Source organism: Sus scrofa, chromosome 6 (genome assembly GCF_054392235.1).
Source record: "Sus scrofa isolate SSC_HxYL_T2T_F1_AM1 chromosome 6, Sscrofa_HxYL_maternal_Yorkshire_Landrace_v2.0, whole genome shotgun sequence".
NCBI lineage: Eukaryota > Metazoa > Chordata > Mammalia > Artiodactyla > Suidae > Sus > Sus scrofa.
The window spans coordinates 75,522,050-75,546,514 of NC_139388.1; the positions used below are offsets into that span (position 1 = coordinate 75,522,050).

Consider the following 24,465-nt stretch of genomic DNA (forward strand, 5'->3'; position numbering starts at 1 on the left):
GCACTAAGTCACCCATCTTGGCAAGTGCTTCCTCTCTGCAAGTTCGAAGTCCAGAGCTGCAGCGCTTGGCCACTGAAGGGAGGGGCAGGACACGCCTGCCCTTGGTGCCCATGGTGAAGGAGAACACAGGTGGATGAGCTGGGGCTGCCAACTCTAGTCTGTTCCTCTCTCTCTCTCTCTGTCTCTCTCTCTCTCTCTCTCACACACACACACACACACACGGGAGGAGCAGCCCCCAGCCCTGCCCTTCCAGCCACGTTTCTAGGCCCTGAGCCTCAGCCCCATCGTCCTCCAACGTTACCAACACCCAGTCCCACTGGGCTGGTTCCCTCTGGATCTTTTTTTTTTTTTTTTTTTTTTTTTTTGTCTTTTTGCTATTTCTTTGGGCCGCTCCCACGGCATATGGAGGTTCCCAGGCTAGGGGTCCAATCGGAGCTGTAGCCACCGGCCTACGCCAGAGCCACAGCAACGCGGGATCCGAGCCGCGCCTGCAACCTACACCACAGCTCACAGCAACGCCAGATCATTAACCCACTGAGCAAGGGCAGGGACCGAACCCGCAACCTCATGGTTCCTAGTCGGATTCGTTAACCACTGCGCAACGACGGGAACTCCTGGATCTTTAAGAGAAGACCAACTAATGATCAGAAAGGAATAAGCCATCTGCTGTGTCAACCCTCCACCTCAAGAACTGCCACATTTGACACCTGCAGGTAAACATCTGACAGTGCCCCATGTACTCCCATCCTTGGCATAGGTACCTGCCTTAAGCAAGGGGCTACTTCCAAGCCTAGGTCTTCTCTAAGGAGGGTCCTGCCTGGGCTGAAGGACCCCCGAGAGAGCCCCAAGAGTCACACAAGAACCCAGAGCAGAGCAGCAGCTGCCAGACACGCAGACAGGCCAGACCTACCGTTCCCAGATACAACATTGAGAAATGACCCGACACGTAGCTCCAGGGCACAGGCCTCCCCTGGAGTACCTGCATGGTGCTGGCACCATTCAGTGTCCTACAGGGGTCATGCCGGGAGGACTCTCCAAGGTCAGTCCTTCCACCCTCTTTATTTTATGAGGAGGGAAACGGAGGCCCAGAGGGGAGAAAGCGGCAAGCTGACAGCAGAGCCAAGGCCAGCATGCGGATGTCCAGTTCCCAGGCCCCAGCTCTTCTCTCGACCCTGCTTAGTCTCACTGTCACTTAGGGCTGCTAAGCTGTCACCACTGAGAAAGGGCTACACAGTCTCCCCACCCCCCCAGAAGGACTCCTCGAACTGGCCACCCAAATTTCCCAGCGACATCTCAGGAATCGGGAGCAGCTACCTTTGCATCCCAAGAAGCCGGGATCCGAAGTCCATTCCAACACACACCACGGGAGCTGCAGGACCACCTTCTTACAGGCGGGGTCAATGCCGTGACAGCAGCAAAGGCAGGTGGGGCGGAGAGGATCTTTGCTTTCACTCAGTGAGGTCTGTCTGCCTACAAAAAGGAGAAGAAAAAACAGATTATTAGGCTACAACAGAGACCCACAAAGCTACTCAGAGAGGACAGCGGAAGAGGGTGAGGTTCGGATACCTTGCATGGCAACCAGCCAGTGAGGCAAGCGATTCTGGGACCTTGCCTGGCAAGGCAGATGCATCGCTGCGGTGTGTGCCAGGCCTGACCCGAAAACCATGCACCCTTTGCACAATTATTAGCCAATTGCGATGCAGGTGTTGCATCTAATCAAAGAATCAAACAGGAAGAAACAAAAAAGGGGCCAAGTGGGTGCCACCCCAGGTAACAACGGAGTGATCACCACCTCGACTCGGCACCTGGGGTGAAAGGTGAGCCCGATGTGAACCAAACTGACGCTGGAAACCACATTAGACCCACGCAGCTGAACCAACTCCTGGCCTCCCCAACCTCCCGCTCCCCCCAGACTTTCCCTCGGCCAGCTCCCAGCTGCTCCCGTGACCCCCTGGTGGCCTTATGGGAGTCTCTAAAAACAGAATCAACAGGTGTCTCTGGAGCTACCAGGATGGTGCCTTTGGTGTCTGCTCTTTCCCCCTCCCCGGTCTGGTCCGGTGCCCTTAACGTCTCATTATTAAAAAAAAAAAAAAAAAAAGAGGGTGCACACCCACACCCCAAAAGGGGGCTGCTGAGATTCCTTTGTGATAGGTGTTGGGCCAAAAAAACGTGGCCAAAGAAAGTTGGTGCCCTGCTACCGGCAACCTTTGTGTCAATTTAAGCAAATATTGTGGTGTTTCCATGGTGATTCCTGTTTTGAATATCCACGACACTCACTTTTTAAAGGGCTTTTCCTGTTTGCATTTCAACTTCAAACCTGTAAATATTTTCAGCCTTTTCAGAGAATTTAGCCCCTGTGCGTGCAAACACAAACACACTGCCGCCAACCTCGGGACACAAGCTCCCAGACCTAGAGTGCCAGCCTGGGGTGGGGGGGCAGGAGCCTCGAGAGGGCTGTCCGTCTGCTCTCACACCCATCCTGCATACGGGGCTGGCATCAGGGAGGGTGGTGGCTCAAATACTGGTCCTTTCCATCCCCCTCTGCCGGAGGTGGTGGGGTGGGGGGTGGCCGCATCCACAGTGCCTGGCCCGTGTATTCCTGCAGCCTGTGAGTAGGCTCGACACTGACTCCACAGTGTGGCATGGTGTGGGCAGCTGCCTGGCAGGTTCTCCCAGTTGGCCCAGCCCTCGGATCCCCTGGGGCCTCCCTGGAGCGCACAAACCCCTCCTCTCCTGCCTCCCAAGGTTGGGCGATGAGTGGAAGGGGGGAGCTGGTGCTCTGAAGGCAAGAACCTCCAGCATCAGCGTCGCCCCTGCCTCCACTCTGGGCAATGCCACCGAGACCAGCTCCCCGGAGTCAGCACCGAGGCGGGCCAGGGACAGTGGTCCTGGCCTTGGCTCAACCCCACTCCCACCCCACCCTTCAGCACTATACAGGGTTAACAGCGGGTTTCCTGGTTTCCATGGATTCCCGCCAGGCCCCTAATGTGAGTTTCGTGTGATTTGGGGGAAGTGGATTTCCTTTGTTTTCCAGTTTGGGAATATTTTTTTCTTTAAAAAAGAGGAAAAAACACTTTAATGGGAACTTCAGGGCCACTGGGAGACTCACTCCTCTGGGCTCTGACACTCCCCTGACTGTTGGTCCAGAATCCCCCAAAGCCGGGGCAGTCCGCCCACCCACCCAACACCTCTGGGCTGGAGGAAGGGGTGCCTTGGATGGCCTACAGCTACCCCCTCCCCAGAACCCGCTTCTGCCGGGGGGGGGGCCGCTCTATTCTGACACTCCATCACAACGACCCCTGCCCCACCTGAAAGCCAGCTGCTTACACGGGGGCGCTGACTCGCCCCACTTCAAGGAACACGTTTGCGCCCAGAAAAGGGCAAGAGAAACAGAGGGTGAGGCTCCTCCTGATTCTTGGCGAGGAGCTGGAAGGGCCAGAGTCTGACCACACACGCCGTGAACATGAATGACACCAGGGTCTTATGTCCTGGATCAGAAAGGGGTTCCGGTTACAGGAGAAGAGGGTGCCCCAGGCCCTGGGAGTCGGGGAGCGGCCCTTGTCTGGCCTCCACCAGCTGAGGGAGGGGCCTTCCCAGGGCAGGAGGGCCTTGTTAGCTTTGGCAGCAAGAGCAGCTGAAGACGGGTGTGGCCGAGCCCCCCTCCCCCTCCTCCTCCATCCTTTCCATCCCCACCAGCTTCCAGCCCGGCCAGGGAGTGGCTCTGCTCCGGGACTGTCCCCAACCAAGTGGCCTGACCCATTTCCCAAACCAGGGCACAGGCCCCGGGGCCTGCCACGGACAGGGCCCTCCCACAGCACAGGCCCCGGGGCCAGGGCAGGGGCAGGAATCTGGTCCGTAGGTGCAGAGCCCAAAGGATGGTGCCCTCTGGCCAGCAGCTTCGAGGTGAGGGGTGAGAAACCACAGGCAAGGACAGAAAGAACACTGGGCCAAGAACGAGAAGACACGGCTCTGAGGGATGGTTCTGCGGCTTAACTCACTGTGGGCACCTGGACAAGCCGTGTCGTCTCCCCGGGGCCCCGTCTCTTGCGGGTCCCGTGGAGATAATGCCTTCTTCCGTCCTACCTAGCAGACAAGTGCGGGAGCAACGCGGGGCGTGAAAAGCGTTAAGAATGCTCCAGAAACACTTCTGACCACCAGCACCCTCGTCCTCCAAGTCTCCCGGAGGTGACCTTCCAGAACGCCCTTCCAGGCCCCGCGGCCCCGCTGCGGCTCCCGCGGCCTGCACTGTGGCATTTAAATCCACCCGGGACCAAAGCCATTTGTTCGCAGCTCTGTCTCCACCACTGGATCTTTAACGCCTCGGGGGCAGAGACCAGGTCTTAATTCTCTTTGCGTCGCCAGCGTTTAGCACAACAGCTGGCCCATGGTGGGCTGCCTAAGTGTGTGTGAACGTGAACGAGTCCCCGATTTCATGTCAGAATCAGCGTCATCCTGCTCCTCCGACAGGAACCCGCATGGGCTGGTTCCCTGCTCCGTTCTGCTTCGCGTCCCTAAACCCCGGCCCGCGTCCCCACGGCCCCATCACCACCATGAATTCATGACGTTCAGGTTCACGGAGACGCTGGGTCACCTGACGCTCCTCTAACTGATGCCGGTTGAGAACTGACTGAGCACCTTCTACGTGCCAGGGAACATGCCGGAAGTGAGGGGCCCACCATCTGCCCACAGGGGAGAGGTGAGAAGTCATGATATGAATTAACTGGAGGCCGTCTGTTCGCCAAGCACCACGCCGGATGCTCCATGTGGATGATCTCGTCGCATCCTGACAACACCAGCGAGGAAGGGTTATGATCCCTGTGGCTAGCTTAGCGAGGGCAGGCACAGAGATACCAAGAGATCTGCCTAAGGTCACACAGCTCGCGGGTGCCGGAGCCAGGCCTGAACGCAGGCTGAGGGGCTCCAAGGCCCAACTGACATGAACGTTCCCCTTCGTCCCCACTGTGATCTCAGCACCCACCCACACCTAATGCTCCTTCCCCTCCTGAGCCTCGGTTCTCCAATCCCCCAGGGCCACCCGACAGCACTCAGAGATCATGACCAGAGGAAAGGCAAGGGCCAGACTTAGGCGCTTCATCCTGGGGAGGGAGGTGGGTGAGGCCTATGGTGACACACCTGGTGAGCAGAAGGAACCCCTGGATCTACCTGGTAAACGGGGTCCCAGCTGTGGGCACGACCTCCTGGAGAAGGAAGGGGCCGAGCCACCCAACACTACCTACCTGTCCCGTGAAGGGAGGAGGACAAGACGGCCCCCTAGGAGAGGGCCACTATAAGTCAGGAGGGCCTATGGGGACAGGACAACTTCTATTTCTTCTCTCTGGACAAAGGGTGCATTGAGGGGCTTTACCCCCAGGCCGGGTAGGGGGTAACGGAGATTTCCATTGCCTCCCCCGCATCGGGACCTCCCACTGCAATGATACCTGCCTCAGAGACTCCAGATTGAGACGCAGGACCCCAGGAGCCCCTGCTTTTCACTGGGCGAATGTGCGATGGGAGGGAGGGGACCCCCATTGTCTCCCCAAAGGCGAGAAGGCACTGGGAGGTGGCGGGAAACAATCTGTATCCGAGAGGATAAAGCAGTGGACGATCAGGCCGGGGCGGGGAGAGGACAGCGCCCTAACGAGCAGATTTCATAAACCACCTGGAGTGAAAACAAAAACACAGACGTGCCCATTGCCCAACTTCAGGGCTGTATGGAAAAGGGAAAAAAAAAAAAAAAAAAAAAAGACAATAAAAAAATCCACATCTTAATACAAAAAATCCTACACGATGTGTTGTGGCACGAAAGTGTTTTTCTCTGCATTTTTCATCCGTGACCTCACACAGCCTACCACGGGTACGCCCAGCGCAGCAGGTATTTGATGGCACACAAACAGGGCAAACACATACACCATTAACCCAAACAAGGGCAGCAAACATTCAGATTGGTCCAAGCCAGCATCTCCTGGCTTCAGGTGGCCCCTGGTAAGGGCCGGGTCAGCTCTGAGAAGGGGCCTCTTCGAATTCCTGAAGGAATCAGCGGGGCCGGAACACGGCTAACGAGGAAAGAGACGGCGGAGTTCCCAGTTCTCAGAACTCCAGGAACCGAGCTCCCGGCCAGCGGGTCGGGCGGCTTTCTGCACTCCCGGTGCTGGGCCCGCCGGCGGGACAGGGGCCCTAGAGGGCACCCAGGCCCCAGAGGCCCCTCCTGCGTGTCACTCACCCCACAGTCACTATCTGTCTCCTTTTCACTCCACCCCACCCCCTTTTAATTGCTGGATGAGTTTATAGAGCTGTGTGCCAACAACAATCAACTCTGGGGAACAGAGTTATACAAAAAAGGGCGGGTCGCCAGAGGGAGACGGATATCCATGGAAACCACCACCTTTTCACAGTGGCCCAGGTGAAGCCGGGATGTGTGTGTGTGTGTGTGTGTGTGTGTGTGTGTGTGCACACGCGCACATGCACGGGACCACACACTCCACCCCAGGACAGGGCTCTGGAAAATGCTGAAAATGATCTGAGGGGGCCACATGCAGTGTGTGGGGTCAGCCTCGTGGAGACCACCGCGAGGGCAGGGCTGCTGAAACGTGTGTGTGCACACACACGAGCCACGTCACCAGATCACTGGGACAGCAGGCCCTCGTGGTTTAGTGTCTACGCTTTGGAGCCAGACTGCCGGCTATGAGCTGCCATTTGCAAGCTGTGTGACCCTCGTGCAAATTACTTTAACCTCTGTGCCTCGGTCTCCCCATCCGTAACATGGAGATAATCGTACCTCCTACGTATGGTTATAAGGAGTAAATAATGCATCATGTGCAGCATGCTGAGAAAAATAGCAGGCACACAGGGCGTGCCCTAAGCACTTATTAATAAATAAAATCAATCGAAAGGGCTCAATGAAGAGAAGGGGGGAAAAGTCTCCAGCCTCTGCCCCAGAAGAGGAGGAAATTAATAACAGTTCATGTTTGGGACCTTAATACGTGAATATACATGTAATCATCACAAGAATCCATTGGCTCGCAAAGGAACGAAGACTCAGAGAGGGATGTGACCCACCCAGCGTCACACACCAGGAAGTGATTCGAACCCAGGCCTGTCTGTCACCTACGCATCCTGGCAAGGAGACAGAGAGGGAAGCAGGTGAGGAGGAAGCCAGGGAGGGAGGGATGAGCTTCCAGGAGGTTTTCTTTCCAAACTGGACTCAGATGTTCCATGAAACCCAGCTACTTCTCCCCCAAGCTTTTAAAGGAAAATAGAAATCTTGCAAGCCAGTGACCACGGATGGAAGGAAAAAGAAGCAGGGAAAAGCTGAGATGGCCAACAATCCCAGGGTCCACCTTCCCCAAGAGGTCTCATCCCAGTCCTGACCCCAGCAGGCAAAAGATGCTCTCCAGAGCCAGGTGGCCCCTGGAGGGAAAAGAGCAGAGTCGAGGGCCCACCTCCCATCAGGAAAGGCCCACCGCCTGGGCAAGATCCTACTTCTGGTCAGAATCCTGTGAAGGACCCAAGTGTCAGCCTTCCAAGAACCCAGGCAGATTCTTGGAGGGGATGGCCCACGGGCGAAGGGAGCCCAGGCCTCCTCTGTCATAAGGCCAGGCCCAGGGAGGCACAGGAGGCCTGGAGGCTGAGGGCTGGCGTCAGGGGCTGCCCGCCCCGAGTGCTCTGGTTCTCACCCTGCTCGGAGACGGAGGACACATGGGCTTGGTGGCTCAGCCCCTTTTGCCATCGACCACCAAAACTCATTCAGATATTTCCTCTCTCACTTGCTTTTTAAAAAAAATTTAATGTTCTCTATAATTCATCCGTCCCAGAAGATAATCGATAGAGCCCGTAATGAAAATCTGAGCCATATTTTATGACCCGCCGCGAGCAGAAAGGGCCACATCAGCAGGTCCAGTCTTGGCTCTCCCGATCTGTCTTGCCCACTGCCCCGGGGGGTCACTTACCCAGCTGGCCCTGCCCACAGCCCCCCACCCAGAGCCCTGCCCTTGGCCACCGAGGAGGGCGTGGACTGCCCAGAGGGAGAAGAGGCTCAGGCCACCACCCTGGCATCACCCCGCCACCCCGCCAGGCACAGGATGGCCACCCACCACTGCAGGGTCCTTCCAGGGCTGCTCCCTCCCCTCCCTGCCCCCCAGGACCCCCACCCTGGAATCTCACCGTGGTCTTTAGTCAGGGCCCTTCTGGAAGCCTGAAGATTCTCACTAGGACCTGAAGGCCTGCTCAGGCCTCAGGGAACCAGGCTCCCACCACGGCATTCACTCCCCACCAAGAAAGGCCACTTGCTCCTTAGGGGCTTCCCAGGGTGGGACGGGGGCTCCGAGGAACACCCTGGGACCCTTGGGTCAGTGGAGGGCCGATCATGATTGCTCATTATTACTACTTGCGGAGCTCATCCTTCCTCTCCCTGGTGTCCACTCTGTGAGGTAAACGGTGTGGATGAGCCAGTGTGAGGGGACGTGTGGGGCTGAGGGGGACAGTCCCCGCCTGCTTTGCCAGGGGCCATCTGGGGGAAGCAGGGCCCCGCCCCTTGTCCCGGTACCCACCACTGGGAGCCAATCAGCAGATGAGTCCCTGCTCATCCCAGAATTCCTTGCTTCCTAGCACCAATCCGAGAGCACCACAGCCACCGGGCCAGGAAGGGCCACCCCAGAGGGTCCAATCAGAGCCCAGAGGATGCTCCAACACCCTAGGAGCTAAGACTCAAACTAGTAAGACTCAAACGGGGACTCCTATGCAGCCACTAACAGACATTTACAGAAAGCAGGAAACAAGTAACAAAACGCATAGGCCTCTCTGGTTTAGAATGCTGCCCAGCAGAACCTTCGGTGCTGTCCGGTACAGCAGCCACTGGCCACGTGTGGCTATTGAGCACTCAAAATGTGGCGGTGTGACTGCAGGGCTGAATTTTTTTTTGCCTTATTATTATTATTTTTTAGGGCCGCACCCACAGCATATGCAAGTTCTCAGGCTAGGGGTCAAATTGGAGCTGCAGCTGCCGGCCTACACCACAGCCACAGCAAGGCCAGATCGGAGCCTCATCTGCAACGTAGGCTGCAGCTTGCAGCAGCACTGGATCCTTAACCCATGGAACGAGGTCAGGGATTGAACCTACATGGATACCAGTTGGGTTCTTCATCCACTGAGCCACCATGGGAACTCCCAGCACTGAATTTTTAATTGTATTTCATTTTAGTTTAATCTATGTTTAAATAGCCACATGTGCCTAGAGGCTACTGTATTGGACAGCACAGGTTTAGAGAGAGAATTTCATCGATATAAAAAAAAATTCTTAATAAAAAATGTAAAAGCCTATTATCTCAAGGCTGTAGAATAATCATTATTAACCACAATAACAGAAAGAGTTAATGTTTATGTACACCGTGTGCCGGGCTCAGTGCTCTGTAGTTTAGATGGATCAATGCACTGAGTCCTCACCACCCTCCGAAACACTTAGAATCATTAATTCACACTTTAAAGATGAGGAAAGTGATGTTCAGTGCTGTTAAGTAACTTACCCAAAGTCACAGTGCTGGACGGCAAGAGCCAGGTCTCTCTGTTCCCCCAACCCGTGGTTTTAACTATACTACATATTTTTAAATTATTTTCTCCCAAGTTTTTTGTGTCTTCCAATGAGCCATGAGCCTGAGTTATAATCAGGGAGTCCATGCCTTTTTTAAAAAGACCTAAAAAAAGAGGCAAATCCTTTTTTTTCCCAGGAAGGAAGTTTGTGGAGAGGTTCCTGGGGCCTCTGGCCAACTGGGCCTCTAGTTTGGGGATGGAGAAAGGAGACGGCAGCGTGGTCACAGGTCCCGTCGGTCCTTATGCTCCTACTCCTGTCCACATGCCCGGCCCTCAGAAGGCCCCAGGTGCCCGGTGATGCTGGGCCTAGGATCCTACAGCAGCCAGGCTGCCAGTGGGATCCGGTTTCCTCCCGGCCCCACCCTGGAGTCAGTTCCTGACAGGTCTCTCAGCAGGTTTTGCAATCATCACAGGTCTGCATCTTAAGGAAGGGAGCAGGCCACTGGGCTGTCTTCAGAAGACAACGCACACTATTCTCTTTTGTTTTCTTTCTAGGGGCGCACCTGCAGTCTATGGAAGTTACTGGGCTAAGGGTTAAATCAGAGCTGCTGCTACCCGCCTACACTACAGTCACAGCAATGCAGGATCTGAGCCACATCTGCGACCTCGGATCTTTAACCCACTGATCGAGGCCAGGGATTGAACCCGAATCCTCATGGATACTAGTCAGGTTCGTAACACGCTGAGCCCCAGTGGGAACGCTGAACGCACACCATTCGTAACAACGGACCACCCTTTCCCACTGCCTTCTAGAAGCGCCAGCCCAAGCCTGGGACACAGAGTGGGCCCTCTGTGGGCGTAGAGAGGCTTGTGTTTCCCTAGGGGGCAGGGGCGGGGGCAGTAACTGCCCCCATTCACCTCTTGGGACCGCATCTAGGTTCAGAACAAGGAGGGTGAAGAAAGTCCCTTTGAAAAGTCCATGACAAAAGAAAAAGGCCCAGCAAACTCTGAGCCTGGCTAGAAATGGAATCAGGAAGGATTCCCTGTGGTTTTTGCCTTTTTTTTTTTTCCAAAGCACCAACCTGAAGGGTGGGAAATGGGGGGCAACTACCCCACTGGATCTGGTTTCCATTTCAGCTCCCCTCACCCCAGATGCAGACTGTTCTGGTTTCAGGGTAGGGAAGAAACATGTCCTTACTTAGAAGGTTTATTCTTATATTATTTTATTATTATTATTATTATGGATTTTGGGATCCATTGTCTATAGTTCTCCGTCATTTCCAATCCACCTTAAGTTCCCCTTGGATTTATACATTTATTTTTTGGGTTGGTTTCAGGTGCTTCTAGTTTATCAAACAATCAGCCCTGTGAGGTACGCTGGGTGTTTCCAGAAATTACATCACAAAAAATCATGCAATTAAAGTGGAAGGGAAAAAAAAACATAGCTGTTGCTTAATTTTGTATTTTAATTAGCGACTTATTGTAGACGTAGACTTTTAAAATGGAGGCGCCTAAGCAAAGCCGGTAAACAAGTTTTTCTAATGAATTCATTTCAACGCTTCCCTCCTCCTCCTCCTCCTGGCAAATGTCACCGTCCAGATTTTCTTTGCCCCCTCTCTTTTCTACTCTACTTCTTAAGCCCTGCCCAACACATATGAGAAGGGGAATACTCCGAAATAAAATCGGGACCCCCAGCCCCCAGGACTCTTAAGGAGCCCAGCTTGCTTGCGTGACCACGGAGGAAGCCTTGGCTGTGTCCCTTGCTCTGTCCCCAGGCCTGCTTCACTGCTGCCAACCCCTTCTCTGCGGGGTCCCTGAGATCCCTCTGCTCCTGTCAGGGCCCTAAGCTCAGGAAGGGAGAGAGCAGAAAGCCCAGGGCAGCGCTGAGTGCCAAGGCGACAGGACGAGGGTGGCGTCGCAGGACACCTGGAGCCAAGCAGGAACAAGGGGAAGAGACCTGGACAGAGATGGAGGCCTGGACACCTCTGGTTGCCTGGAGGAAGGAGGAAAGGGGGGCACGGGAGAGAAAAGGAGGAGGGAGCACAGAGCCAGCGAAAAAGAAGCTGAAACCAGAAGGGTCTGCCCAGGTCCCGTGGCAGCTCAGGAAAGGACACCTCCATCAGTCCCAGGCACCCCCTGAAGGGTCGATCCAGCCTCCCCACCACCACCACCCCCAGCCACCCTTGGGGTAGTCCTGCTCCACCCCCCACAGGAAGTTCCCAGCTCGGGGGCTAGGGGACGGGGAGGTCAGCTAAGGTGCCCCATTTAGCCTGGCTTCTGGGAGAGAAGGCTGAGGATGGGGACCGAGTTCCCTGCTCCCAGGAAGGGCAGACAAGGCCCAGGTGTCCCGAGAAGGGACGCCCCGCCCCCCATCCCGGAAGCTGCTTCTGCCCAGCCTCAAGAGGGACGTCCACCGGGCACCTCACTGTCCCTGCTCACTGGGGAGCATCAGAGCCCTCCTGTCACCCCAGAGGCTGGGCCGGCTTAGTGAAGGCAGGTGTCCACCCACAGCAGCGGACAGGAGCAGGCCTCCCGAGTGCTCCAAAACCAACACAGAGACACTCCTGTGTCTTACAGACTCTCCTGGGGCGGGGCCAGGGTACTCGGCGCCGTGAGCAAAACCTCACCCTGGCCATTTTTTTTCCCCAATTTTTAGTTTTTCAGCCATTTCGATTTTGAGCAGGAGGCACTGTAACGGTGGGTTCAGGAAGAGCTGTCATTTACCTGCTCCTGCCTCTTGACCACACGGCTGGGGGAGGGGGGCACTCCAGAAGGCTCTAGAACACCTGGTGGCAGAATCCCCGTCCCCACCCTCCCCTCTCAGAGTCCCAAAGAAAGGAAGGAGGAGAGGAAGGAAGTGCCATCGAGGAAGGGGCTGGACCTCCATGTCATCACCGGTGGGAACCCAGACCCAACCTCACGACAGATCCTGCTCAGTTCAGCTTCAATCGGAAAGGAAGGCTCCCATCAAACATGGGCTGGGCAGGGATGTGGGCACTGAGATTAGGGATTTGGAAAACCATCTGAGGAACCTGGCCCTGGGAAGACAGCAACAGGATTTAATACCTTATCCCGGCTGTCTGGTAAACACCCTGAACCATCCCCACACTCCGTTAGGCAGCCTCGGATCCTCAGGTGTGCCGGCGACGGGCAGGTAGAGACAGACGTGGGCAGAGACAGGAAAGGGGGGAGTGAAGGCCTGGGGGGAGGGGGAGGGAGGCGCTGGCCTGGGAGGATAGGATGGGTGGCAGCCAAGCCAGACAGTCAATGAAACAGCTGACAGGTGCAGGGGAGGGAGGCAGGGAGACGAGAAAGGTGAGCCGGGGGTTCAGGATACTTGGGGATGCCACCGCCACTCCCCAGGGGCCTGAGTGGGATGAGGGGAAGGGGCAGAGGCTTGTGGGCCAAAGACCTGGGCGTGCTGGCCTCCCTGTCTCCCAATTAAAGGAGAAATTGGGGAGGTGCTATGGACCAGGGTCCCCCCAGCCTGGGGCGGGGGGGAAGGTAGACAATGCAGCAGGTGAGGGGGGAGCTTCCAGGGCTTATTGGTCACCTATGGGCGCATCTGCTGGTAGCCTTTAGCTTTGCTCTCTCCCCAACACAGACACATACACCTCATGCCGAAAAGAAGGTCAAATCAATCCAAATGGGCCTTCCGGAGTCCCTGTCGGGGCGCAGTGGTTAATGAACCCACTAGGAACCATGAGGTTGCGGGTTCGATCCCTGGCCTTGCTCAGTGGGTTAAGGGTCCGGTGTTGCCGTGAGCTGTGGGGTAGGTCGCAGATGCGGCTTGGACCCCGAGTTGCTGTGGCTGTGGTGTTGGCCCGTGGCTATAGCTCTGATTGGACCCCTAGCCTGGGAACCTCCATATGCTGTGGGTGCGGCCCTAAAAAGATAACAAAAAAAAAAAGGACCTTCCTTCTACCCTGGGCATGACAACAGGTGATGAGAAGAAGCAGGAAGGGTGGGGAGCAGCCCTGATGGGACTTGACTCTCCAGAGATGGCTCGGGGAAAGCTAAGAACAGGCCAGAAGAAGAGAGGTGCCCAGGCTGCTCCTTAGGGGCCTGGGGAGAAGCACCTTAGCTGGGATCCCAGCCCACAGGTCAAGCCTAAGAGGCACTCCTGGTGCCACCTCCACCCCCAGGGCCCAAGCAGGCCGCATCAATAATCCTCTTTTCCCATGTCCGTCTGCTTCCTGATGTAATTACAGTTTGGGATGGAAATCCACCCAAAACGCAGCGCCCCCCCGCCCCCCGCCCTCCTGCCCGATGCAGTCTTCCAGCTCTCGGAGAATCAGAAACCATTTCAAAAGCGAAAAGACACACCACCCTTAAAAGATTTCATCTCTGGCTTCTTTCAGTAACACCCTCGATGCTGCCCTGGCCACCTCCGCCAGCCCGGGTCCTCCTTCTCTGGCCCCTCAGATCCACGGGGCCTCCTGAGCTCTCAGCAGTGGGAAGAAAGAGGTTTCTAGCCTGTTTACGGATCTGGGCTTGGAGTCCCTGGCCTTCTGAACATTCTCTAAACCCCATGACCCTAAGAAATCCCATCCACAGCTCCCTGATCCGAAAGGAAGACAAGATCCCCCACCGTAGAACTTTCCTGCTCCGACCCGTAACCACATGGAGCACTGGCCTTGCTCCTGGAGGCCAGCCCAGCCTCGGCTGTGTCCCACCCCCAGGTCCACCCAGGCCCTTCTGCTCCAAACGTGACCCTGGAGGCGCTGGAGGAGCCACGAGGGGAGACTGGGAGCTTGTGCCCCCCGTCCCCTGCCCCCAAGCCAAGTCCTCTCCAGCCGGAGAGCAGAGTGTTCACGCCCAGAGCTCACAGGTCTGGGGTCAAGGTTACTCGCCAGTGTCTTTTACTGCCATTTCTGCCCCAGTTGCTCAACTCTGGCCTTGCCGGTTTCAATAGTGTGAATCTTTGCATTCACACACACACACACACACACACACACACACCCGACTACCAAACAGGGAGCGAGAACACACTGAGAAAAAACCCAGAAGACCTGGGGTGTGTGGACACCAGCGTCACCGGCTCCCCATTTCCCTGCACCAGGCAGGCAGCCAGAAAACCCTGGGCGGTACACACGGCAGACCCCGCCAGACATTAGAACACTTGTTCGGGTCCCTACCCTTTGGAAGCTGGCCCCCCAGTGCAGCGCTCCAGGCCATTGCTGCTGATAATTTTTCAGAGATACACAAACCGGTTTGGATAAAACAAGAACCAACCTGAATTCTTTACCCAAAACTCAAAATGAAACTCTCCCGTCACCCCTGCCCTTCCTTTCTCCACCTTCCTGTGACATTGTCCAGGTCTCTTTCGGCTCAGGGTCTTCCTTCTACTCTCCACTTGCTCCCCTAAACCCACAGCCCCTTTAGAAGCCAGGCTGTGTGGACTGGCCATCTGGTCTACCCCTCCTTTTGCGGCACAGCAGAGATGAGTTGCTTAGTTCCCCTGAAGGGTTCGCCAGGTTAATTGAGGCTCGATGTCAAGCCAGGAAAGAGGCCAAAGGGCAGAGAGGAAAGACGCAGCCCTGAGGTCTGAGGCCACGTGCGTCTCCCTGAAGGCTCAGTGTGTGTGCAACACGCCTGCCTACAGCCGGAATCACTCATGCCTGCCCCACCCTCACCCACCGCCCTGTCCCACCCAGTCAGGCCCCCGTGTGCCCCCCAACCTCTCCGTGGGACCCTCTCTGCTTTATGCCCTAAGCCAGTCTGGAACCTCTGCCGGGGGCTCCACCTCCCAAGTCCCCATCAGTGGGGTCTGCTCCGTCCCTGTAGCTAATTTACACCCGTCAGGGTTTAAAATAGCAGAGGCATAAATGAAAAGTCCAATTTCTTCAAATTTGCATTGTAAAACCATCCTTCAACTTCCTTGAAATAAATTTTACTATTTTATTAGTGCAAACAAAATGGTAATAAAACACTAATACAGCGCCTTGTATCCAGGGGAAGAGCTAAAATTAACATAGAGCGAGCAGTGTTTGCTATTACATTCAATTACCTTTTTACTTGAGATTTACATTCTCATCCCCTTAATCTCCATAGTAGTGGCTTCAAAATCATTCCTCCCAGGCTCTGCCCTTCCGGAGCCCCCGCGGCTGGAAGCCAGGCCTCCCGCCCAGATGGCGCTCACCCCGGGGCATGGCGCCTGCCCCTTTCACCACAGCTGCCTCTTGTCATAGGGTACCTCTCCTCTTCCCTGCTCTTCATCTTCTCACATCTCAGCCTCTCCGTACTCAGCAGGTTCTAACCAAAGGGCCCCAACACGAGGCCCACTCGGATGTGCAGTTATCAATAAGCAGGTGCACGGGGCATGGGCCAGGGGCATGGCTCGATGAGCCTGTAAAGGCTCTCCCTGGCACAAGAAAGGGGCAGGGAGCTGGCTCATGGGAGCCCTGGGGAAACTGGCATCTCTGGTTTGACGGGTTGTGGGAGACGGTTTGTTGCACAGCACAGCTGGGGACGCCGGATTGTGGGGCAGGAAGCGCAGGAGTCCGGAAGTGGGAAGGGACGAGGAAGTGCTGGATCCAGCCTCGTACCCCATCCACAGACAGCAAAGCAGAGGTCCTGAGAAGTGGCTGCTTGAGGGGGGATGGAGGTGGGGCTGGAACCCCCTCATCTTGTCTCACCATCCAACACTTTCCTCCACAAAACAGTCCCTAAAACCAGGAGGCCATGGCCCCAATCACAGCCACATAGCATCTGACCCTCCCCGAGGGGCCCTTTGTTTCCTAGAAGCAGCTTAAAGTAGAATTCCTTGTCTGGGACTGGTCAGGCTTGCCCTGAGCCATTGGGGGAGGTGACCATGTTTCCAAGTGGCAAAAAAGACTCCGCACCCTGGTTCCAAATCTGTGACTGATGGGCTGTGTGATCTTAGACAAGGCACCTCCCCTCTCTGGGCCTCAGTTTCGTCATCTAAAACAGGCACAGTGAGTTCTATGCCACCTTCTTGGGAAACAGTCACAGTGACCAGAAGATCAAGAAGTCACATCAGGAGTTCCCATCGTGGCTCAGCAGTTAACGAATCTGACCGGCATCCATGAGGACGCGGGTTCTATCCCTGGCCTTGGTCAGTGGGTTAAGGATCTGGCGTTGCCATGTGCTGTGGTGTAGGTTGCAGATGAGGCTTGGATCCTTCATGGCTGTGGCTGTGGCGGAGGCTGGCAGCTACAGCTCCTATTTGACCCCTAGCTGGGAAACTCCATATGCCGCAGGTGCGGTCCCAAAAACCAAAAACCAAAAAAAAAAAAAAAAAGGCATATTAAAGCCCGGGTAGCCTCAGAAGTTTGACAGCAAATCTGTTTCTGAGATGGCCTTGGCAAGGGCAGAGAGGCTGCAGTACTCATCAGGGCTTCAGACCGAGGCATCCGAGTTCCAGGCCAGGCCACCTCAGACCCCTGGGACCTTGCCTTGAACCCACAAGCCTCCTTCTCTTCCTGGTCACTCTGCTGCCAAAGACCCTGGATTATTCTACAAAATCCTTCAAGCTAATTTTGAACAAAGAGGTGCCAATCAGGCCAGGGTCCAGACCGCCTGACAGGTTCACCAGGAGAGCTGGTTTGGGGCAGGGGGACAAGGTGACACAGGAAGAAAAAACAGATGTTGGCCCCCATACAGTGTACTTGGCCTGGCTATAACAACCAGGGGACAAGGGATAAAGACTAAAGGGGACACACATGCACACACAACAGACACACACAACCAACCATTTAATCACTCGCACAATCATTCAATCCCTCACACACACAACCACACAATCTCACAATCTAGCCACACACAATCACTCACTTAAGCTCACACAACCATTCACACACACTCACACACAGCCACATATAATCACTCACACACAATTTCACACACATACCATATAACCACACACACAATCATCTGCAGATACAATCACAACCAGACACACAAATACACACACCCACAGTCACACATGCACACACACACACAAAACCACATACCATGACTCCCCATCCCCAGCTCTCTCCTCCCAAGACCTTTCTTGTTTTTTGTGGGGTTTTTTGTCTTTTTTTTTTTTTTTTTTTTTTTTGCCTTTTCTAGGACCACACCCGCGGCATATGGAGGTTCCCAGGCTAGGGGTCTAATTGGAGCTGTAGCTGCTGGCCTACGCCAGAGCTACAGCAATGCGGGATCCAAGCCGCGTCTCTAACCTATATCACAGCTCACGGCAATGGTGGATCCTTAACCCATTGAGCGAGGCCAGGGATCAAACCCACAGCCTCGTGGTTCCTAGTTGGATTTGTTAGCCACTGAGCCATGACCGGAACTCCAAGATCTTTCTTCTTAAATCATGTCCCTAAAAGGTCAGCCAACAGTCACAGGAGGAGCATTCTGGTTCCAAACTGGTACAGGGCAAACTTCACCCTGATTCACATGAAATTCTGAGTCCCACCAGCACAGAGCTGCTTCTGGAACACCAGGAGGTAGGAAGCATCTTTAAACCCAATTGGAAGTGAGGGCAAAAGCTATTGACTAGAAGAGCCAAGCGAGATGTTCATGTTCGCTAGAGCCCAATGTGGCTGTCCTTGCTCCAGCCCTTTCAGTCCGAGTCCCTCCACTCCCACCCCCATCAAGTTCTGGCCCAGAGATGAGTATCACAAAGTAGCTTTCATGTCCCACTAAACTTTAAGGCAAAACCTCCTGCAAGAAGCAACCCCCCTCCCAAAACCGTGAGGCGTTTGATTTGGTTCAAACTGGTCCTCTGCATTTTTCCTCCTCTTTTTTTTCTGCCCACTGGGAAAACAAAAGAAAGTTTGTTGTTGAGGCTCGAACGTTTCTTGGGCCTTGTCCGAGTTCTACCTTGTTTTTCCTTTCCTTTCTGTCTGGCCCCCACCCCCACCTTGCCTTCCCTGCCTCCCCACCTTGAATAAATAAAGCACCCGAAGCTGGCACAGGCTGGTAAGGAAAGTACAAACTATCTCATAATTTTATAATTTTTTTAAACACACTGGCCTAGGGTTTTGGGCAAAGGACAAAAGCTATTGTTGAACAGCATAACACGAAGGTCTGAGTCACCGATACGCCTCGGCTTCTGGAGCTCTCATAGGTTTCTGTGGCTGGCACAGCCGTGAGCTCAGCACCCTGCGGGGGCCGTGGGTGCAGGCGCCCTCTCGCCGGGCGCGGCCCCGCCCCCTCCCCCTCCCCAGGGCTCCCTACTGGGCCGACACCTTGGCTTTGTTGGTTTTTAATCATAGGGGGGAATTTAAAGAAAACGTTGTGAAATAAAGAACAAATCACCGTCATCATATCGCCCTAACGCTATAATCTTCCTCTCGGCAGATCACCTTGCCAGCTTTGTCCACACGCATTCGCGATTTTTCTACCGCGTCTATCATGGTGCCCACACCACCCGGCCTTCGGCGTGTTGTTCTGTTTCTTCCCTCACATGATAAACATTTTTCCATGTTTCGAAATCGTCGGCACGATTATTACTTTGCACAGGTGACAGTATTTCTTCCACGGTGTTACTCCCGGGCTGACCGTAGGAAACGCGAAGGGGAAAAGGGGCCGCGGCAGACCTTTGCTTGAATTGAATCATTTATCCACATGCTTCTAACCCAAGCGGGGGCTTTGCCGGAGGAATCCGGATCTCCTTGACCGTGGGGGCCCGGACTTGGAGTGTGTGCCTGGAAGGAGCGGGGGAAGCGCCCCCGAAGCCCTGCCCATCTCGTGCAGGGACACCAAGGCCCCTGCCCCCGTGTCCAGGGAGACGCTGGGTCCAGCGGCGGCCTTCGTGCCCACACTGACCTTCACCCCCACAGAGTGCACTTCCTCCTTATAAAGCACCCTGGCAGCAGAAGGCCCGTGACAACACTCTGCTCTCCCTTTTTATATCTGAATATCTCAAAGCACTTAGCAGGGACTTTCATTTTCTCATTACCCCAAGGAGAGGAGGTCATTCGGGAAAATGGGACAAATATTCCCATTTGTCAAAAGCAAGAAGGAAGTGAGTTAAAAGGAAAATTCTACCACTTAACTGAGCAACACCAACCGAGGAGGGAATGCACGGGTCTTGCTCGCCGCCCCGTTCACCCAGCTTGCTTTCTGCAACACGACTTCAGGAACCTCATCGCCGAAACGATGGCTCAGGGCCAAAACCCGGTTTCCATGTTGCCGAGAATCCATCCCTCCCTCCCCAATGGCCCCTGCGGGAGACCCGCCCCCCCCCCTCCTGGGCCTCAACCCCAACCATATTCTCTTATGAGCACGATTATGTTAAAATACATATTACATACACGTACGCAGTCACCAAAGGAAAAAAACACGGGAAGGAAATACACAAAATACTAAACGAGGTGGTGGTACGATAGTTTAATGATGGGTGGGTTTTTTTTTCCTTTAATGTATTTCCAAAAACTGTTTAAAATATGGTTGTATTTTCCCCGTGTGGGAAGACAAGCATGCGTGTCAGAGTCACATCCACCTACATTCGAAATCTGGTTCTCCTTTAACCAGCTGGGTGAACTCAGGTCCATTCCTTAACCTCTCTGAGCCTTCCTTCCCGGCTGGTACAACGGGAACGGGACCACCACCTGCCTTGTGTCCCTCAGTCCCCCAGAAAGTCACGGCACAGCATGGGACACATGGTTGGATCCTGGTAAATATCTATTTCCTCCTTCTTTTAATAAGATTAAAAAAGGTAAAGCCAACTCAACTTGCTGGCCGACCCTTGGGGACGAAAGTGGGGTGCTTCAGCTGTCACCTCTCCAATCCCCCCATCCTTCATCCTTTCCCCCATCTCCCATTGCCCCCAACCCGCAGGCCCCCCCACCCCGCCCCAGCCCCGGCACACAGACCTGAGGATGCTGGTCCTGCAGTCTTGTGACTCACCTGGAGGGTGAGGAGGTGGGGCTCTGGGCCGAGAGAACCAGCCCCTGGCCGACCCCCTCCACCAGGACGGGCCCAGGCGAGCCCCTCTGGGAGCAAACAGGCCTCGTGCAAGGACCCGGAGGACACACAGGGCAATCCCCAGGTTTGCACCTTGCTGGCAGCCGCCCTTCAGGAACAGGTGCCAGGCTGCAAAGGCCACCTGCTCCCGGGGGAGGGCAAGGGCCACGGTCCCGACTCAGAGGAGAGGCCAAGGAGAAGCAAGATGGCGCCAGTGCCTGGGAGGCGGCTCCTCCCCTGGGCCAGGCCGGCCAGGCCATCCCAGGGGCTGCCACCTCGGGGGGCCAAGAGTCCAGCCCTGGGCATGGCAAGTCTCCTCCCCTGCTCCCTCTGGGGCTCCGAACTGGGCCAACATGTTTGCTTTGCTGGTTTGGCAAGTACGCTTCAGCAAAATTCCGGAGGCCGTGGCCTCCAGGCTGGGGCTCCAGCCCAGCCTCGGGTGTCCTGGAGCCCAAACACGGGGACAGGCCAGAGCCCTCCACCTTCCTGACGACAGACGGGGAGGTTGGAGCAGTAACCGTAATAGGAGCAATAATAGCTCCCCTTTGTTACCATGTGCCAGGCCTGGTGCCAAGGGCTGGGCCAGTATTATGTCACTGAACCCTTACAGCGACCCTGTACGATGGACACCGGCATTATTTTACACATGAGGACCCTGGGGTTCCCAGGCTGGGGAGGTGTCGGAAGTCACAGCACTGGCAAATGCGGGACTAGAGATCTGAACCCGTGTACTTGACCCGTCTTCCCTGGCGCCCTGCATGTGGGCCACTCTCCCAGCATAGCTGCAAAGGCAACCACCCCCTCCCAGGCCTTTTCCAGAAAGGGGCCCCCGAGAGGCATCCCCAGCCATGGGGGACACCCCCCAAAAGGAGTGGGATGAAATTCTGCCAGAATGAGTGCTTCTCCTTGGCTCCTGCTCCCTGCCCCCAGAAAAGGAAAGACGGCTCCCCTCTGCCGAGAGAGGAGGGTCAGGCTAAAGAGATGCCATTTTACAAATGTGGGGTGACCGGAGGCGCGTCTGTAAGGTGGCAGTATTTCCCTCCCTGGTTCTCTTGGGAGTGTTTCAGTGGGGTGGTCTAGGGACATGGGACCACTAGCAAGGGCCAGGTACCAGTAAACATGTGTTGGCTGATTTCCTGGTGTGGACCTGGTGGAGAGGGGAACATAAGGGGGGACAGAGCCCACGGCACAGACGAGCCCTCAAAACGGCCTCCCTTGCACACCAAGAAGGCTGCCAGCTCAAAATGGTGCATCTTTTAGCTTTTCAAGTCAAAATACATCTTTAGTGGGAGGCCGGCCGTGGGGAGGGCACCTGACAAGATCCCCCCAGCATGGGCCGCCAGCTCCCCAGCTGCCAGCAGCAGGTCCCATGGAAGCGGGCGGAGCCCAGGAGGGCGGGGGGCCGGGTGGGCCACCCGGGGCCGACCGTCTCCAATCGTGCTGAGCACAGCACATCGCTTCATTCAGGAGCCCAGAGGAAAATGTACAGCTGGGTCTAGAGTTGATTCAGCCCTTAACTCATTCGGGATCGCTGGCGGAGCCACAGAGGCGACTGGGGGTGGAGGGTGGGGGGCCGCTTACAGCAACCTGGGGGTGGGGGGTGGGCCATCCCTAGGGGAGGGGGCAGGAGGCTGGGGCAGAACCCCTGCTCATGCTGTAGATACACATCCCAGGACACCCTAATTCTTTTCAACCCTCCTCTCCGTCCCCAGCAAGCACTGGGAGTCCAGGGAGCCAGGCGTGCGGGTGTGTTAGGTGGGGGTGGGGGGGGAGCCTGTTTTCTCCCCACTGCCAAATTCTCATTGACTGTCAGCTCCTATCCATTCGAAACTCACCGACTCAATTGCCTTTTCACGGGGAAAGGAGCCTGCACAATGCAGGGGACTTTTCAGCTCCACATTAGCACACAGGGCACTGGGCAATGTCCAGGAATAAACACACACGTCCCTCCCAGAGGCCGCCGACCCCACCCCCACCCCACCCCCAAACAACCCAGGCAGCCCTGCCAGGACCACATCTGTTCTCTCCCCTATTTTAATACTTAGGGGTGTTTTTTTAAATGTTATTTGGCCAATGGAGGTGGGTGTGTGGGGGGGTGTGTATGTGTGTACATGCATGCACACACATGGGCACACTTACAGGGGCCCTAATTCACACGTACAAAGGCCTGCAAGAGTTAATGTTGGGGCAGATCCAATGCTTTTCTTTTTTTTTGCCTGAAAAAAGGAGGGATGGGAGAGATGAAAAGAAGGGGTCCAAATTAGGGCCCCAGGAGACAGGAATGCAGGGGGCTCAAGGTATGGAGTAGGGAGAAATCTGCATTTGGTCGGGGAGGGTCCCTAAGATACCGGCAGCCACGAAAAAGCTCTTCGATAATCATTATGAAAATAATATCAACATTATCATTCCAATGATTATAATAACGGTGGTCCTCATTTTTCCAAGTGCCTGCTCAGAGCCAGCGCTCTACTAAGCGCGGACACTCATCGGCTCAGTTAAAAGATGCAAGGATCCAACGAGGCAGGGACCGTTCCCTGTCAGCCCAGTTCCACAGGCCCAGAGAGTGACGACCCCTGCCCAAGGTCACAAAGACAGTCGTGGGAGAGGGGTCTGGCCCCTGTGCTGCTGAACTCTAACCCCACTGCACCCCGAGGAGGCACGCAGGGAGGGGCCTTGGCTCCGCACAGGGAGGGGCCTTGACATGGGGGTACGACCCTGCTGCCCACACCCCAATTCCATCGCTGTCTTTTGGGGGCCGCACCCCTTCAGCGTAGCGTGCCTCTGGCCAACAGAACCTTATGCGATGGCCATGTTCTCGTGCCAGGGAGCACCTGAAATGTGGCAACGTCATCGAAAAGCTCAGTTTTTAACTGAATCCAAACTGCCGCCTGGGCTAGTGGCCGCTGTATGGGACAGTACAGATCCAGAACCCCTCCAGTTACACCTGTTCCTCCCAGTCCGAGAGCAGTTTTGGAAGTGAACCACAAAAAAAAAAAAAAAAAAGCGAAACCAGAAACATGACCCACCAGGAAAGCCCCCAGCTCAGCCACGAAGCCTTTGCCCCAACTCTGTCCTGGCCTTTAGAAATCACTGGTCTGCCTCCAGCTTATCCATCTCCCTCCCGTCCTCCCTCCCCTCCCGTTCTCCCTCCTTCTCATCCCTTCCTTCCTTCCTTCTCTCCCTCTTTTCCTTCCTTCCTTCCTTCCTCTGCTTCCTCCCTCCTTCCCTCCCTCCCGCCCCTTCTTTCTTTCTTAGAAAAAAGCATCAGTTTAATTAGATAAATCCTCCGAGCACGTGGCCTGGAGTTCGTCATGGAAATTAACCTGCTCCCAGATCTCAGATAGTGAAACAAGAACCGGGGTGTTTTGGCCGAGCACAGTGAAATGGGAGAGGCCGATGGAGTTTCATACACCTCATCTTCCATAAGTGCCCCTCGCCCCCCAGGGCTCCCCGCATCACAGCCCGCATGCCCTTGCTTGCTTGGGTCACGGCCGCCAGGCCTTCTCTAATTCTGCTTCAGGCCCTTCCCTCCTCACTTCTGCCTGCCCAGGGGCTGGGGGCGGGCGGGGGGTAGTAACCGCCCCCCGATGGTGGGCCTGGGGGGCACCAGGGTCACCCAGAGGGTGGGGGGAAACCCTGGCCCCATCCACCTTGCAGTCCTGCTAGGCCCTCCTGCACCCCTCCTGCACCGCAGTTAGCTCCCGGTCACCCAGGGACCCACCTGGCTCGAGGGTGACCTGCTGATTGGCCCATCCTCATCCCAGCTCGCTGGGCTGAGCATGGTCCATGAACGAAAGCATGCCATCCACCCCCAGCATGTGGTGGCGACAACCACTGCCCTTTCGCTGCATTCTCACAAGGTAGGAACTCCAACTCCCATTTCACAGATGTGGAAACAAAGAATTCGAGGAACTCATTTGCCCGGCTGAGAGAAACACAATTCACATGGGGCTCAGCCTGACTGCAGCAGCCGCTCTGCCCTTCACCATGGCAGAGCCTCTGAGCGGGCGCAGGCCCCCA

At 55.6% G+C, this 24,465-nt stretch overlaps 1 protein-coding gene across 2 annotated transcripts in view; it reads right to left on the reverse strand.

The window, feature by feature from the left end:
- Positions 1-24,465, reverse strand: part of CASZ1 (castor zinc finger 1) — a 149,448-nt gene that overhangs the window by 114,794 nt on the left and 10,189 nt on the right. For both annotated transcript variants that reach the window (XM_084962742.1, XM_084962744.1), the window contains exon 2: positions 1,315-1,470. The gene's annotated coding sequence lies outside the window, so the exon portion shown is untranslated. The remainder of the gene's footprint in view (positions 1-1,314; positions 1,471-24,465) is intronic.